Below are 15,049 nucleotides of genomic sequence, written 5' to 3'. Positions count from 1 at the left end.
TTTTAAGAGATTTTTTTATCGGAGACTTCGATTTTCAATTAGTTTCCCTGTCTTATGAATTGATTTATTCTCTAACAGTAGAACTGACAGGTGATTAACGCAAGGGGAAAGAAAGGATCTAATCGTTACTTTCTTCGATTATTCTTCGGTATTTTCTCTTGTTGCATCTAAAGTACACGATATTCTCTCATCCTTTTATAATGACGTCTCATGATACGCAAGTTCAATTGTTCTGTGCGATATTCAAGATTGCATTTTAAAATGTTGAAGCTTAGGTAACTCGAACGATACAAACCTTGCTACAAACATTTATGTATTTAAATTATCGTGCACCAACGAAAAGTAGAATAAAATAGCGTTGAAAAGACATGATCCGAGTTTCATGTAGCGTATCGTGTCGCGAAATCCAGGCAAGTCGTTGCTCGATGAATATTCAGGGATTCCGTTACATTATGCTAATTCGACGTGAAACGAACAGTCAGAGATCCATAAGTAGCTTGTTGAACCGTTGTTCTACTGACGTAGGAACACGAAAACACGTGGCTCGATAGAAGCAATTCCTAATCGAAACTTTGCTCCGACGCTAATTTATGGAATACATTACACGCATCGAGCCAGGGCAAACGTTATTTCTGCGAATTGTTCTTTCTATCTGACGTACAGTTATCGGCTCAGTTGTAGTTTAATAGAATGTATAACGAAGGCCTGAACGAGAGGTGGATTGAATTATCGACAGGTCATTGACGGATTCGTTTTTTCATCCAGCTCGATCGGTCTTGTAAATCTTGTTCAGTCGACCGTTCAATAGGGTGTTTCTCGTTTTTTTATAACGCGAATGTTGAAGGGTGATCAGCTAGGCAATCTTATTTTTAGGGTTTTGAAGAAGTGGAGTGATCGAATTAATTTATTTTTTTTTATTTTTTAATAACAGTTTTTTTTATTTTATTTTGGTTTTTTACAATTTGTCCTTATGGATATTTGGTAAAGTGTTATATCTTATTGGTGAAGAAAAAAAATAAAATAAAAATAAATATAGCATGTGAGTGGCTACCCCCAGCGGGGTGCCAGCTTCGTTTTTTCTAAGTTATATCTTTTATGTGATCGAATTAATGGCGGAGAATTCGTTACGTTTTATTATACCGAGAGAAGGCCAAAAGTGAATGAATTCATTATTTCTGAATATCAGAAAGAACGAATTATGCGAAGAATTTATCGCATTCAAGAGATTGAAAGAAAAACGTATAGTAAATTCATAGTTTCCTAAGCAATTGTTTGGGATTTTTATTTTGTTTTTATTAAATCGTGGTCCTTAAAACAGTTTGAAAACCTACATTGCAACATGTAGTAATTTTATGTGGAAATCTTAAAATTTTCTTTACGTTTCTATTAAAATTCTTCGTAAAAAAAAAAAAAGAAAAAATACTTTATATTAAACCATTAACTCGAAGTTAGTAACTCAATTATGAAACTGTTGTTGAATAACTATTCGAGCAACATCACATAATCGATGCAAATGTTTTGAATAATTGAAATTTTAGACACGCGCAACTTCGAACCATTGATGCACATTCAACACAGTATTCATTGTCCTAATAAAGGATTCTAACTCTGTTAACTATAGCAAAGAACTCTTATTTAGCTCTTATAGTAGAAATGATGTAAAGGATAAAAAGTCTACTGTTCAAATAACTATCATTACCCTACATGAAATTGACTGTAGTTTATAATTTGATTAATAAATCGCTTTCCATTTAAAGGCGTATAGTTCTAATTTGAAAAAGTGTTCGCGATTATTTCAGCGATTTGAGCGGCGGTGAACCGTGAGAAAGGAAGCGAAGTCGTTGGCCGCGAACGAGCAGAATAGGAAAACTCGTTTAAGACTGACGAGATCCAACGTTTAAAACCGTCGATCGGCAACTGTCAATTAACGAAAGCTTCCGCCGCACAAATCGATCAGTAGCTTAGGGGTAGCTTCGCAGTGAGTCGGGATTAGGTTGATGTTAAGCTACGTAGAAATTTATGGTTGAAATCTTTGGCGTGTTTAAGTAGGCTGAGTTGTAGATAGATTTAGAATACCACGTAAACGTTCTAAGATTAACTACGTTAGATTAAAAAGGTTTGGACGTGTTTTATAAAATGGAATCTACGTAGCTACACAGATATTTCCTACATGCGCGTGTACAAATTCCTTGGTGATCTTTCGTGGCCTATAAATTTGTCAAAACTTTTCAAATCAGTAGAAACCAAGAATTCTATTTAAAAATTACCTTGAAATCGAAGCATATGGAAAGAAGTTATTGACGCGGAAAGAGCAAAAGAACGCAAAACATATTAATTATTTTTAATTTACGAGGTAATTATCTTGAAATAATTCTTGGATTAAATATTTCTTAAAAAATAACCATTTGCTAGAATAATACTAAGTAGTAGTGTTACCTTTGAATGACGTCTACATTGAGTTTCGAATGTATTCAAAAGTTATATTAGATTCTCAAATGTAAATACTAACAAAGTTAAATGTAAACTCAGGTTGAATCTCAAGCAAGCTTACGTTAAGTCACAATAAATTTACCTTCGTTAAACTTCACGTGGATTGACGTAAGGTACCGAAAACAATCTACCGCGATTTCCTAAAGCAGACACACATTGAATCACGGATATAGCGTACTTCCACGCACAATGGGTCGTGCATCTAATTGCGTAACAAAGTCGGCTTCACGATAACGAAGCCACGACTTCACGATGCTAGCAACACGCCGTGGAAAGAGAAAATCGCCGGTAATTCACGTATTGGGTAATTCACGAGAAACGTGGAAAGTAATTGGCTACCAGTTACCTGAGATCGTTACGAAGAAATTGCGCTGAAATGCAATTGCGCTAGTCGAGGCTCGAAATTTATGGATTTCCGACCATTTATGCCATTCATAGGAAAAATATTTGTTAATGTTATTTGTGAATAACGTTGATAGAGAACAATATTCAGAGTTTAAATTAGAGATTCAATAGTTTCAATAATTATCAATTAAAATAAGTGGTAATATGTACTTATCATTGGCATATAAATTGCTTATATTGCTGTATATTAGTATTATATATATTCTCTTCCATCTTTGTGGAGTCCAAACATAAATTGATTAAGAACTTATTATTAAATTACTTCTTATTAAATTAAGAGTTGAAGTTAGAAAATGAATAGCTCGAGAGAGCGAAGAAGGATAAATTAAAACTCTATAGGAACATTTTAGATAAATTGCTTTTAGATTGATGACAATGCAACACGAGAATCTTCGATCGATCTTTGTCCTACAATCATTGCTATTAAATTCTTAACCTAAATATCATACCTCGTACCTCATCCAAAAACATTCCCTTGCACTTTCTACCTCAAATTTTTAATAAAAAAATAATATTTCATCATCTTTTACAGTTGCCTGTTAATTTATTAATTTGCGAAGAATAACGTAATTATAAATAATATTCAAAATTAAAACTCGAAAATTATTAATGATCCAATCATCGACTAAAATATAAAGACTTTTAAAAGGCAGTAACACTTATTAAACGCAGAAGGAAAATCGATTTCTTTCAACATCAGTTTACGATGGTCTCTCATAAGAACCGCACAATGTACATAAAACGTCTTTAACTTTTCGTTCAAATTTCCAATATATTTTTACGAGTCTTTTTCAAAGATTATGGCAAGCACATTGTTTGAGTCAGATCTAAAAACTCACTCTTCGAATGTCGATCACGAGGGTTTATGTTCTCTTTATTATACGCACGTAACTATGGCTTAGCAATGAGACCGACGTGCAGACCGAAAATGGAACCCAAGGGACCCTTCGACTCTTTTTTTTACGACGCTCAGGGATCCCCGGTGTTTGTCACATAAATGGCCACATCATCGAAGCGCGACACTTGTTCAAACGCGGCGCACGTGTAAGAAGAATAAAAGCTCGTGGTCGTTCGTCTAACTGCGTAAGCCGGCTGCAATAATTTGTTTAGCAGTTCGACCATCGTCGTTGGCACCTCGAAATAACAAATCATGTGGCTCGCCTAATGGCGATTTTTATGTTTGTACCTTTGTGTAATACGGCGACGTTAATGCTCTTTCGAGTTGATCATTATTAATTACACGATATGAAAGAGAAGCTCAGAAAGAAAAAATTGTCCTCATAATGCGTTATTAATTGAATTTGAAGCTCAAACTTCTTTAGCGAGAAATTATACGATACGTGTTGTCGTTAATAATCTATTTGTTATTACTGTTGCTCTGTTGCATATCGTTGTAAATTATCGGTGTGACTCACAATAGTGTTGAATATATTCTAGGAAATGTGTGGCCACGAAATTAAATTACGAAATTGTTACTTTTGTCTTTTAATTATTGAGACGAATAGAGTGCCGATTGTCATACACTTATGTCAAATCGAAAGATGCAAAAATGCAAAGATTGCGTATATATACGAAATATTCAAAGTAGAATACTAATTATTATTTTTTGAATGATAAAACGAACCTGTGTCTAACCCAGTTTGTGCACACAAAAATATAAACTTGCACAAAAGTCCATATAAAATCATAAAGACATTCTTCTCTACCTGTAACTTCTCTGTAGTCCTTAACAGTTTAACTTTTTCTTAAATCCTCTAACCTCATTTCTGACTTCTATAAACTCGAGAAATATCTCTGAAATATTCACATTTCGCATCAAATCGGCTTGCAAATCCGTAAATTCGTAGTAACGAAATACGTATATGGATCAAATTAACTCGCGTCGAATTGCAGTTTCCAATTAGGAATCGGCGTATTGTTCAATCGCTGTGGTATTCGACTAATTAGAAAATTGAACGGTTTCATTGCGGAAGCGAACAGTGGGATGAAAGACGTGCAAAAGTTTGGCGCGGTATCGCAAAGCGCCCTATCTCGGTACGATATTATCGGAAGTCGAACGATAATTCATCCTCTCTTTGGTTGTTTTCTCGCGAATTCACCTAAACAAGACGGCCACGGCGAACATTATCCTCGAGAGGAAGGTTACTGGCTGCTTTTACGACCAATTACACGTTGCACGGCCGTATCATCGTTGAAGCTGAACTATTCGAGTCCGAGCGAGCGTCGTTGTTATCGTCGTTCAGGTTGAATCGCGTGACGTTTTTCATCCCGCGCCCGTAGATGTCGACTGGATTTTAAATTATCGGAAGGATAGCCACGTTTCCAACGTTTTTCCATTGGAGCACCGTTAATGTCCGTAAATGTACCGGGTGGCTCTTATTGTTAGATACTTGTGGAGATGTCAAAGGATGAAGAGTGAGAGGATGAGAAAAGTATTCCGTTAGCTTAAGTTGAGCAAGCTTGATTTCTTTGGTTGATGTTAGTGATGTTCGAAATTGTTTGGCGTTGTTATGTCCTGGCTGTATGTTGGATGCATTAATAAAAATATACATTTGTTTATGAAATTTGTTGGTCATATTTTGCATAAATGTAGGAAGATTTTAGAAGCAGATTTAAAAAAATATCTATTGCCTCTGTTCTGCGTTTTTTCAATTTGTTATTCAATTTTACAAAGGTTTTATTGGTTAATTTAATAATTTGCTAAAGGAAATGCATTCTGTTTGCTGTTCATTTTGTTTTCCTTTCATGTTAGTCAATTGTATTGGATTTTACTAATGCAAAATCGAAATCATATTTAATTAAAATATGATATTTATTTTATCATGTTCTTTCACTTTGCTGAAATTTAACAAATAATATTTAAGCAGGTTACATTCGTACAATATCTTGCTTCATCTTAATTCTACCTTTAACTTCTGAATTTTTGGTACGCGTTTAAAGAGCACTCCAATATCAACCGTAGAATTAAATGTCATAGAAATATTCGTCTGCAGCTGCTTTTTTATTCATGCATCGGAAAGGAAACTTCAACGGTGACGATACTATGCTACGAAGTTGGACGATATAAAATATCATCCATTTTTACGCTTTTTCATTCGAACTTGCTGAAACAAAGGCAATGGAAGGGAATAATAAAATAACTCGCCGTCGATGGTTCCATTTTTACGACAGGAGAACATGGATTTAATATTTTTCCGTTTTCTCTGTGTTTGCCTGAGAAATTTTAGCGAAACGTGTAACAATTAATTGATCACAATTTTATATTCGTGCGAAATAACGATTCAAAATGTGTCATACAATTTAGCAGGAACTGTTTGCATGATTTATAAAAAAAATAATGAATTAACGATTATGTATCAAGAATTTCCTCATTTACAGTTTAAAAAAAAGTTGAAACGAAATTAGAATAATTAGTAAACAAGAATAAATAGAATAGATAAGTTAATGATAAGGATGTTGAAATTTATTAAAACCGACGTGTTATGCAATGAATATATATAGGTAGAGATAAGGTAAAAATGTAATTTAATCATGTATAATTATAAGGTGATTATCGCAATATTTAACAAAAGAGTTTTCTTTAGAGTTTAACATTTCAAATGAAATAGCAATTCTTAATTATTTGAATAATTTAATAAAATGTTCTATCATTTATAAACAGGAGTGTACACATGTAGAAAACTATAAAACTAAGTGGCAGAAAGTCAGTATGAATTAATTATTCATCACACTCAATTTTTATCGTGAAGCTATTAATATTTTTCCAAAAAATCATAAAGCGAAAATAAAATGTAATATCTCGATATTTTTGTGCTTTGTTAATATTAATATTTACTAAGATTTATAAAAATGCAATTATATAATTAATTTGATATACATATATAGATACTGTTAATGGTACCATACTATAATAGTACCATAATGCCATTATATAGATATTGTTGGGTCAAGAGGAAGGAAATAAGAGGAGCAGCAATTAAAGGGTTGATGGATTAGAGTATAACTCTCAGCGACGTTAACCGCGTTAGTCAGATCTTGACAAAGAGGTTCGCGATTCAACAATAATGGTTTCATTTCGGCCGAATCCAGCTAGTTTCACCTGATGCTATTGATTTCCTGTTTAGCATTGCACTTGCGAATTTCTGCGAATTCTCTGATAGGAATTTAATTCCAGTCTGATACGAGTCCTACGGAAGAGGAATTTTCTTTATTCGTAAATCTGTACCGGGAATTTTCGATTTTCCATCGATGAGCCTCTGTATCGTAGAATTTTAATATTAATAACCTTTCCAATCATCGAGTCACGTTCGATCTAATGGAATTTGAATATTAATATAAACCTTGAATCTCATAAAATTAAATGAGTAACTGGGAATATCATCATGATTTAAAAATTTAACAACTTAAATTCTGTTTCTTAACATGTGCTTTTAAAATTTTCTGATAGATTTCAATAGAATTTAATGGGAATAAACAATTTTAGAGATTATCAACATATGGAAATTTTATAATTTAAAATTTAAAAGATCTATCGATAACGACTCAACAAATTGTCCTACCTCTTTGTTCTTAACATTTTCTTCTAAATCTGATCACAATAAAAAGTTTCGTTTTTTTCTTCTTTATAAATTTTCCTACATTTAGAATTACATTTAATTTCTACTACATTTTAAATTGATATACTATGAATCCTAGTAATGTTTGTACTAAATACTTTTTACAATATTAATAACAGTTACATCTTCTTCCCAGAAGAATTATACTTATTTATTCGTTGCCTTTGTTAGATATAAATTCATCTTGTAAAATTATAGAGTCTTCCTATACTTTTTAGTTTATAAATTTTCTCTTGCCGTCACTCTATATCCTATATCTATTTTTTGCAACATTTCTTCTTTTTATTACATACGTACGTGCTCGTACATCTTTACAAAAAAGAAAAACTATCCTATATTGACGACCGTTATCATTAATCATCCAACCACCCTCTAAATGATGCAACCATTTACAAACATCCCTCAAAATGAAAGGTGAATTTCAAAAGCTCAAAATCGCGCGATATTACTCAACCGAGTGATCAAATCAGAGCTTCAGTTTCCAGTGGTGATTAGTATCCCAGCTTTTTCTCTTCTCTCCAGATAAACAGGTTTATCGGTGCGCGGTTCGCTTCAATAAATTCGAGTCGGCTTGCTCTTTATCGTTGGATGACTATCGCGAGCTCTGATAGCAACTTCCTTCTCTATATTGCGCCGCTGTTCTCCATATTGCGTATGTGTAACTGTGTACAGGGGAGTCGCGGCAAAAATTAACGACGCAACCACCCTTTGACCACACAGGGGTAGATATCGTATGAATTTCAGAGCGTCCGATCTGATTGCTAGTTTCCACAAGTCTTTTTGCGACGAATATGAAAAGAAACGTATTTGTTTATTCGTAATCTTAAAATGTTACTGTACTAGAATTTCCATAATAATGTAGTATGAAGAATGCGTGTGTTGTTATAAAGTTGGACGATTCGTGATTATGATTATGATTATGATTATGGTTATGAACGAACTGTTGTGAATTACGATTATGTTTACGAGTAAACTACCTCATGCACGTTATTATTGTGATTATAAATATGAATGAGTTGTTATTAATTGTGAGTGCGATTATGTAGTTGACCTTCTTTTTTGTGAATTCTTATTATAGTTATATCAGGTTGAGGGTGATTAAGGCTGTGTTAAAAAATGGTAAAATATTATATTCATAATGGAATCTTTTAGGATAAAAAAATAAATATGATTATTAGATATTTTAAAATATTATAATTACAGGATTAACTTATGGTTTCATAGTAAATAAATTCTCTATATATATTATATATTTCTCTGCTGGTATGTATACCGGTATAGTAGCATCAAATTTTCTATTTTAGCGGCCAACGCGTCAAGTAATAAAAATTTTAGTGGATAAAATTCTATTGCACGAAAGTGCGTTTTTATTTAAAACATTCGCGTTATGGTTCGGAATATTGATTGTTAACTATTGCCATAAAGGTATAGCCATAGAGATAGAAACAAGGATTTGTTGAACCGTAACTGGACGCAGGAGCAAACTTTCGTACTCGTACAAACGAGGCGATGAGGTACAAAGGACTGTAATTAACAGAGCGAACGATCTCTCGAAAGACAAAAAGTGGAAAACACCGAGGGTTAGATTTCATTTTGATTTCGTTTACGGTCCTTTACTATACTTTTTGTCTCTGTCAGAGGTAAAAGTCACGTACTATATACGTTAACAATAACCAGCTAAAAAGAGGTTTTGTTCCGAACCCTTTCTGCTTGTAAAAAGTATATTCTACGAATCTTGTATTGTACACCGTGTGCACTGTGCTTTGAAGAAAAAGTCATAAACGTTTAGATCGAATTATAGAAAATCAAGCTGGACTCTGAGTAAAACGTAAAAATAATATTGTGTTCAAATAATCGAACTTCCAGTACGAAAGACGAAATAGAAATATTGCAAGGGAGATCTTAAAATATAAAGTATTAGATATTTAGAGTATATGTATGTTAAAATATAAATATAAAGTACTAATATAAGAAATAATCAATTAATTAATTAATATATATAAGAGTAAATTCCAAGGTTTTAAAAAACTTTTGTAAAAATATTTTTAAATCATTCTTTCCAACTTTCAAATTTATGAAGCTGATCAGGGAGATTCTTCAACAGCTTCATTATAACAGGAAGATTAATTAAAGTGAATAATAAGATCGATCTAATTTTTGATAATACCTGTTATAATAGAAATGTCGGTAGTCAGTATAATATATGTTAATATATATTAATATTTATTCTGATCTTAATAATATCTAATTTTATATTCTAATGTGTAATTATATAACATATATTTATAGATATATTATTTAATATTTATTGCAAAACAGAGTTCGTTTAGTTATTATTATGTGCTGTTTCTAGCACTTTTATATATCTCGTACGTATAACATTCTAAATTTCAATCTTCATTTTAATCAGTTTGTCAGTCCAATGATTATTTAAGTTATTGAAAATATATCAAATTATTGGGAATATATTAAATTTCCATTGAGTGAATATTCTTGAGAATTTAACTTTCATTTCATAAATTATATTTCACAAAAAACACAACATAGTAGTTTCAAAAATGCCATTAATTACAATAGTTTGCTAATAAACTATTGGGAAATAGTTTCCCAATTTACACTTCCTAATTGAACTCTAATTTGCTAAAACGATTAAACGAGCAGGCACCAGTCTTTAAACCGAATATATTTATTTCCATGAGCATTAAAATTTCACAACTCTATACATTTGAAACACTTAACTCGATGAGACGAACCGGGCATGAGTTATTACGTAATAAGAGGTGCAGGTTGTCTATTAATTATAAATCGTATAATATCGAGCAACGCCTCTGCACGTAGCGGTCGAGGCTTGACATTAATGACGCAAACACCCTTCGGTGTAGTTGCTAAGGGGTGGAAACCGTTTTGATTCCATTTACGCCACATTAGTGTTCGCTTTGTCCCGTTCGACGAAGGGTCGCGAGACAGGAAAGACAGTCCGACACTTTCCACCGACGATTCTTATATACTCGTTAAAGATATATGTACGTAACCTACATTATCAACAATGATTGGGGTCATCACGTATCGTACAAAATTAAAGTGAATTTAATTCCTTCAGGATCGAATTCTTTATCGTTATTAACTAATAGAATGCTACGTTTAGACTAATAGAAAAACGTTATTTTAAAATTTTCTTCATTGTTGAATATTCTGAAAGATTTTATCGGTTGTTAGCTTTTGCAGAATTATATTCAGTAGAATTTTTGGAACTCACCCTTTATATCTGACTTTCTCTTCCGATCTCTTCGCGATAACTCTATACCTATATTTTTAATTACACTAATTAATTTGTTAACTATTATTTGTTCAGTTATTTATTGTATTATAATAAATTCTTTCACTTAGCACAATTATCTTCTCGCGTAATTTTCTTCCGGTTTCTCTTATTTCCTTCCCATTGTATCTATAGAACTCGGAACCAATGACGAACCAATGCAGAAAAGATTTCTCTATCGTCGTCCCGCTGTCGATCAGAATTCTATCAGCGCACGTGGTGCTGACCGGTGCGTTAACAAATCGCGATTACTCGCTAATGTTTATCGCGAATTCGAGGAAACGACGACGATACCACATTTGGTTTGCACGCATGCTCGGTCACCGCGGTTATAAATCATCATTTTATCACGGAACGATGATCGTGTGGATCCTTAAGCTTATGTTAGATGCGCAAGAACTTGCAACTTGGAATTTCAGATCGCGATTTCTTGTCAATCTTCTGTGAGGTCGATCGCGCGATAAATCATAGGCTGTTGCTTGTAAGGCTCGTTACAAAGTTTCGAAGCACCCAGTTTAGTCTACATGTAGGTGGTTAGTTTGAAGTATGTGGCTAGCATATTGGCATGATCATGGTGCAGGATGGTTTGTGTTCGCAAAGAATGATCGAACGCGACGTGGTAATTAAAACGACGCGTCACGAATGGCTGCAGAGGGATATTGCATCGTTTCTGGTGATCGAAGACGAACGGTGGATCGACGATGGATGCTAGCGAATTGAACGCTGGCAATCAGAAAAAGTCACGTTTTAGCGTTTTTAGAATTTTAATAATAAAATAATTTACCAAAGTATTTCCCTTTTAAAAACAAAAATTAATATAGAAGAAGCGTCGTTTTAGAAAATGTAGGGGGTGTGTGCGAGAATTTTCTTCGGGATTGATAAGATTGATAAATTAGTTTCATAGAATCTGATTGGAAGGATCTACATAAATACGTAGTTTAAGATTTTTTACTAGAATTAACAAAGATTCTGTTTCTTATATTCAAGTTATAATTATTTTATCCGGTTACGTATTTTTTGAGTGTGAAGGTGTTACGTGTTAAAGATATTTTGAATTGTTCACTGTGAACTGTAAACAGTCACAAAGCTCTATGAACTACATGAGAATCATAAATTTCTGAAGACTGGCGTGACCCACATATGGTCGAAAGATAGTGTTAATGATTTTTATATCGCTCACTAATATCTACTTTTCCTGTGTAGATATAGAACAACCACCTTTCAGAAATAATTAATTGTAAAGCCACTGTAGTAGAAACTTCGGTGTAACTTCTTTTTTCTAACTTATTGAACCACTTAAACAATTTCGATAATAATAAAAAGGTTATATTTGTGTGTATACGAGAGAAATGAACAATTAGAAAATTGTCTTTTATATGAAAGAATGGACAATGTTCGAAGAAAACAGATTATAATACTTCGAACTTACTGAGTTATAGATATCAATCGATAACATAATTTATGAAACACAAGGATATTGCTTTTAGATGTGACTCATATTTTCAATATGAGTTGCAATGCAACTTCTATCATTTCTCGGAATTGTCTGAATTTAGCAAAATTTGATATTCAAAAAATAAAAGAATAGAAAAATGATGTAGGTACATTCTCGTTAAACTCGAATTAAATTCGATCATAATTGCAATTCCCTGTAGAATTAATTTTATGCAACGTTACACAAACCATTTATTTTTCTTCTTAGAGTATCTCGACTTTCAGTTTTTTTCATAAAAGCAGCTTTAATTAACTTTCTATTTAACCACAGCTGTAAAAATCTCTCAAAACATAATCACACCCCATTTTACCCTCGATAACGTCATACAATTACGTACTTTTATATCTACATATATTTAAAGTATTTTATCGTAGAAGTTGACGTTACACTTGTTAATTTATATTTCTCTACTTGGGATGAAAAGTTGTAATCGATAGTATAATATATTGCGAACAAAAAAACTATGGAGAGTTAAATTCTTCTTCTGGCAAAGAAATTTTTGTGTAAGCTACATTTTTAATTAATTTACAAATATAACCCCGATCAACGTATCTTCCTCAACTGCACTATAATCGTCAGGCTTTTTCCTACCACGATTATACTCTATTTGAAATATTCATACTGCATTTCATAGATCACTGCTTCTTTAATCAAACTTTCCCATTATCTATCTTCACCTATGTCAAAAACACATCTCCCTTCAACTGTGCTTTTTGACACAGCACATTTTATCTCAAACAATACAATATATCATATCGCATTTTTTCACAGATTCAAATTTCACCACCACCTATACGTTCAATTACTCCAGAAATACAAGCCCAGTAAACACATTTTCCTTCATTCAACTCCAATTACCACGATTAAACGTCACCTTAAATTTCCATGCTACCTACCCCTCACAGTTTTCCAAACAAACTTTCCCACCACCTTGATCTCCAACTTCGACGAAATAATAAAAAAAGCACAATCTCGATGAACTTCCTCCCCTAAAACCAACAACACCAGAACACGCCACACTCTCCCTCACTTTTAAACAACCCTGATCCTCGCTTATCTGGCGGAGCAATAAATCCGCAATTAGCGCGCGCAGATGAGGTCCGTTCTCTTTCCTCGATACGGAAAACTGTTGTTAAACGAACGGTCCGTGGTTTTCTACGAATCGGCCGGAAGCACGTGTCGCGATAACGCGTCGGCGGGACGCGAGGACGAACCGAGCGGCACTCGGTAGCTTGATAATCGCGCGGAACACACGGAGCACAGGGAATCGCTTTGTGGCGACTATTTCCAGAGGCAGCCAGGAGGTTGGATGCCGCGGGAGAAAGGGAAACCGGCGGCAAGCAGAGCAGAGCAGAGAGAGGGGTGGCGCACAGGGTGGCGTGCGCGTTTCAAAAAGGGCGAGGGAAAAAGCGTATCGGCTTGGAAAATATGTTGCTCGCAGAACGACGCGTATACCGACGCGTGTACTTCGTTCTACCTTTTTTCTTCTCCTTTATTCTCTCTCTCTCTCTCTCTTAATTTCCTCTTTTCTCCTCTCTTTTCTCTCTTTCTGACTCTTTTATCATCCCTTCCTTTACCGCGTCTCGGATTTCGTTCGTTCTTTCTTTTTCCTCGATTCATTTGCTCCTCTACAGTTTTTCACTTTTGTTCCTGTTCCTCAGCCTTTGCTTCTGCCAATTTTATTTGTATTACGATTTGACGAGTACTTCGTCTCTTTTTGGCATTCGATTAAAATTTGTTTGAAACGGGCTAAAAGCGTGGATGGAAACCTTTGATGAGTGGGCTGTTTGCAAAACCGATGGGAGATCGAAAGTGGCTGCTATATGTCGCTCCGGATGAGTGTAGAATAGATGAGTATTAGTGAGCATGTGTAGCACTTGGCTCGTGAATGGATCAGTCGAACGATGCGAACAAGGGTTGAAGGATAGAAATCGAACTGATGGGCTGTTTGATAATTTAACATTTGGGAAAGATGTTGGATGTAACATGTGTAGACAATATAATTAAGTAACGCGGTTTATTATTTTTTATTTGGTAGTCTGGATGTAAAAAATTGATAACAAGGAAAAATGGATAAGAGAGATGAAAATAGTTTTTGAAAATGATTTTGAACGCTATTTGGATTCGAGATTTAATTCAAGAAATAATTTGTACACTCTCAACATAATATTGTAATAAAGAGAATGGTTTTTAATTATATTTATGTCTTTCCAAACGATTCGATTAATCTTTGAAAGAATTATTTTATGGCTTGTTTTATTGATGCGTATGATACGAATTTATATGACGATGGTTTACATGAATCATGTTGAATCGTTAATAAACATAAAGATATTGACCTCCAACGCTGGTAGCATTTAACGTTACAGACAATTATTATACCTATTGAATAATGTAACTTACGTATCAATGTATTGCAGCAATAAATCGTAGATATTAAACCCATGAAACAGGTTTTACATAACATCGCCCATAAATATCTGCCGTGTATACAGGATACTTTTATCGCTCTAATACAGCGGTTCATAACCTTTTGTTTATCACGGAACTTCTTTAAATAATTTTTTATTGTCGCGAAACCCATTGAATGCGTAATGTGCCAAATATGCAAATTATATTTAAAACACTCGTCAACTGTTCATCAACAAACATCAAATTTGTAGAGAAGAAATTATAAATAAATTAATTAATACACGTACCAAATATTTTTTACTCCAATAATACAAT

The 15,049-nt window shown here is 33.6% G+C and overlaps 1 protein-coding gene across 4 annotated transcripts in view; it reads right to left on the bottom strand.

Annotated features, from left to right (window-relative positions):
- The window catches only part of LOC132905365 (ras-related protein Rab-37), a 176,959-nt gene that overhangs the window by 25,683 nt on the left and 136,227 nt on the right, over nucleotides 1-15,049 (bottom strand). Inside the window, exon 1 of one of the 4 annotated variants that reach the window (XM_060956580.1) lies at nucleotides 13,219-13,604. The exons of the other annotated variants lie outside the window; for them this stretch is intronic. The gene's annotated coding sequence lies outside the window, so the exon portion shown is untranslated. Of the gene's footprint in view, nucleotides 1-13,218; nucleotides 13,605-15,049 lie in introns of those variants that run through there. 4 annotated transcript variants of the gene reach the window in all.

The sequence above is a fragment of the Bombus pascuorum genome, chromosome 3 (assembly GCF_905332965.1).
Source record: "Bombus pascuorum chromosome 3, iyBomPasc1.1, whole genome shotgun sequence".
Lineage (NCBI taxonomy): Eukaryota > Metazoa > Arthropoda > Insecta > Hymenoptera > Apidae > Bombus > Bombus pascuorum.
Note: the sequence above shows the minus strand (reverse complement) of the source record. Positions and strands in the feature narration are given on the sequence as shown.